General features: G+C 43.1%; 1 long non-coding RNA gene across 1 annotated transcript in view; it reads right to left on the bottom strand.

Moving 5' to 3' along the window:
• Nucleotides 1-647: 647 nt before the first annotated feature.
• Nucleotides 648-3871, bottom strand: part of LOC125930984 (uncharacterized) — a 6983-nt gene continuing 3759 nt past the window's right edge. The window contains exon 2 of the long non-coding RNA XR_007460329.1: nucleotides 648-1063. This is a non-coding gene — a long non-coding RNA (uncharacterized LOC125930984). The remainder of the gene's footprint in view (nucleotides 1064-3871) is intronic.

Genomic DNA, 3871 nt, shown 5'->3' with positions numbered 1-3871 from the left:
AATGAACTCATTGTGTTTCTATCTGCTTTGGGGGTATGGTCTTCCCTTCCCTGGAACGTTAGAGATCTAATAAGACCAAGAAAAAGCCCAAGAGGTAAAGAAACAGATCTCTCCTTCTCTAAGGGAACATTGAATTCATGTAAGTTAAGTGTGAGCCCAACAGGACTCCAGCAAGGCTGGCCAGAGACCCCATGGCAGTCCCCATGCTTGTTACTCTGTGATGGTTTGAAATGTCCTGAGACCTGCAGGCTCTGTGGGAAGGAGGTCTGGGCAGGTGCAGGTGGCCCAGGAGTTGTGTAGCCTCTGGGCATAGAAGAGGAGGAAGGGCTTTCCAGGAGAGCAGAATGGCTGAGCCAGTGGTGTAGAAATGAGCATGAGAATGGCAGGGTGGGAGAGGATGGAAACTGGCCTGGGTGGAGTAAAGTGTCTTTGAGAAATTTGGCAAAAGGACAAACCCAAAGGTGTGAGAGGACAATCAGTGAGTGGATGGAGTTAGTGTCCCTTAGATGTGGGAGCCCACGAATCCAAGGACTGGCTTGTCCCCTCCTGGCTACCCCCTTGCCCCTGCTCTGCCTTTGGGATTCAAGGGACCTTTCAAGAGAGCTCAGTTCTGTTCTATGCACCCCAGGGGTATGACACAAGGTATATCGTATTCAAAATTTTCACAAGAATATTTTGGCATAAGAAGTGAACAATTAGAGCAGAAACTCAGTATGATCAGGAGTCATGCAGAAATCAGAATCTTGAGGGAACCCCTGGGCAATTGCAAAAGTCCCTGACCTTGAGGACTTTCACACACCGAGAGCCGGGATGGAAGTACTTTTCCATTCTTCCCACTGAGGACTGCTAACAGTCATGGACGTTATATATAACCTTTGAAACATGGAGGGAAGAAAGCAGACCCACTAAGGATCTTGGGGCCCGAGGAATGTTGGTGAGTTCCCTGAGTCTTCTCTACTTCTCACATATCCCAGTCCAGATGCTGGAGAAGCCGGTGATCGAGAAACACCAATCGGGTCAGGAAAAATCTCCGAGAGAAATCCGCTCCCCCTGGTCCAACAACCTGGAAAGAGGTAACCCAGAAAACTTTCAGACAAGAGCTGGACTGCACCATCAAATAACACAGAAAGAAATGAGGTCTCACCTCCACTCTGGCCAGCAGAGGCCGGATTTCCACCCTCACCTAGCTGTGATGAGGTACCCTTCTCCTCACTGGGGAGGCATCAGAAGGTAACTGGGAGCTTGGTACTTTGAGCATAGCCCGACATCCACAAGGCACCCCCGCTGAAATGTCAGCGGAGGCCACAATGGGTCAGTAACAAGGTGTTCCTCCCAGCAAGGGTTGCATCAGCAGAGGAGAAGCCCAGCCCTGCCAGCTGTAATAAGAGCCCCCCTCCCCCTAATATCAAAGGAAGCCTGGTGGGGGTACTAGACGTCCACCCTCATCTAGCAACAATGAGGTGACACCCCACCAGCCTCACCAGAACGGCGTCAGAGGAGGCCAGTGGAGACAGAAGTTTTAAATAGAGCTCAGAATCTCATAGCATATGTCCCCAAACATACAGGTTTCGATCGCAAGTCCCCCTTTATACCAAGATCTGGGAAAAATGTCAACTTGGATGAGAAGAAATCACCAACAGAAACCAATCAGAGGACGGGCGCCTGGGGGGTCAGTAGATTAAACAGTCGACTCTTGGTTTTGGCTCAGGTCATGATCTCACATGTTCATGGGTTTGAGCCCCCCACGTCAGGCTCCATGCTGATGGTGTGGAACCTGCTTGGGATTCTCTCTCTCTCCCTCTCTCTCTGCTCCTCCCTTGCTCTCTCTCCCTCTCAAAATCAATAAAATAAACTTAAAAAAAAAAGAAACCAGAGGATATAGATGTTAGAATGATCTCACAAAGATTTTAAATCAACCATATGAAAATGTTTCCACAATGAGCACAATTGGAAAATATGAGAAAAATAGAAAGTCTCAGCAAAAAATAAAAGCTTTAAAGAAGCACCAAGCAAATTTTAGAACTGAAAACTGCAATGACCATATTTAAAACTCAATGGATGGGCTCACCAGAACAGAGGGGAAAAAGGAAAGAATCAGTGAACTTAAAGCTAAAACAATAGGAATTACTCAATCTGAGCAACAGAGAAAAAAAATAGACTTAAGAAAATGAACAGAAATTCAAGGACCTAAGTAAGGGGCTATAACAGAAGATCTAACATTTGTGTGATCAGAGTCCCAGGAAGAAAAAGAAAACCAAGGCAGAACTGAAAAAGTTGTCAAAGAAACAATGGTTTAAGAATTCTCAAATTTGGCAAAAGACAAAAACCTACAGATTCAGGAAGCTGAGCAAACCCCAAACAGGATAAACCAAAAGAAATCTATGCCAAGACATGGCATACATATTAAAACTTCTGAGAACTGAAGACAAAGAAAAAACCTTGAGAGCAGTGAAAGAGAAATGACATCTTATGTAGAAGGAGAGAACAATTTGAATGTCAGCAGATTCCTCATCAGAAACCATGGAGACGAGCAGGAAATGGCAGAACATTTTTCACGTGCTGAAAGAAATGTCAACCCGGAATCTTATATCCAGTGAAAATATCCTTCAGGAATGAAGAAGAAATCAAGACACGTTCAGAAGAAAGAAAACTAAGAGAATTTGTCACCATCAGACCCACCCAAAAGGAATGATTAAAGGAAGTTCTCTAAACTGAAAGGAAAAAAATGATAAAAGAAAGGACTCTTGGAACATCAGTCAGAAAGAAAGAGCATAGTAAGCAAAAATATAAAGAAATACAATAGACTTTATCTCCTCTTTCGTCTTCTAAGTTGTGCTTGGCAATTGAAACAAAAATCATAACAGTATCCGACATGATTCCCAATATATGCTGAGGACATATGTGAGAGAATCATATTAGAAATTGGAAGACTAAAGGGATGTAATGGGATTTAAGTCCCACTAAGAAAATGGCAGCATTAGTAAACTGATAAGTTATGTAGGCGTAGTATAATACCTGGAATATCACTAAAATGCCTGTATACACAGATACACTGAAAAACGCTACATATAAACCAAGTGGAATTTTTTTTAAGGTTCAAGTAACCCACAAGAAGGCAGAAAAAAGAAAACGGAGAGGGACACCTGGGTGGCTCAGTCAGTTGAGTGTCTGAATCTTGATTTTGGTTCAGGTCACGATTCCAGAATCGTGGGATCGAACCCCATGTCAGGCTCTGTGCCGAGTGCGGAACCAACTTAAGATTCTCTCTCTCTCTCTCTCTCTCTCTCTCTCTCTCTCTCTCTCCCCCCCATCCTCTCCCTCTCTTCCTAAAATAAAAGAAAAAGAAAAATATTTAAAGAAAAAAGAAAACATTAAAAACAGGAAGAATAAACAAAGACAAAAAAATAAAATGATAGACTTAAGCTCTAACATATAAACAATAATATTAAATATAAATGGTCTAATATACCAACTAAAAGACAGAGACAGGCACAGTGGACAAAACACCCACCACCACAACAAAACTGTGTGCTGTCTGTAAGAAATTCACTTCTAATTTAATGATATAGGTAGGTTGAAAGTGAACACGTGACAAAATATAATGACAATACCAAACACTGGAGAGGGTGTGGAACAGTAAGACGCTCACCAGTTGCTGGACGACCACTCTGGGAACAGGTGGGCAGTTTTTTATAAAATCGAAGGTACATGTATTGTACAACCCAGCCATCATACCCCTGCGCATTTATCCCAGAGAAAAGACATCTTATGTCCACACAAAAAGTTGCACATAGTTGTTCATAGGAGCCTTATTTATAATCGCCCCAACGTGGAAAGAATCCAAACGTCCTACGACCAGCACAGGTGAATG

The sequence above is a fragment of the Panthera uncia genome, chromosome A2 (assembly GCF_023721935.1).
Source record: "Panthera uncia isolate 11264 chromosome A2, Puncia_PCG_1.0, whole genome shotgun sequence".
Lineage (NCBI taxonomy): Eukaryota > Metazoa > Chordata > Mammalia > Carnivora > Felidae > Panthera > Panthera uncia.
Note: the sequence above shows the minus strand (reverse complement) of the source record. Positions and strands in the feature narration are given on the sequence as shown.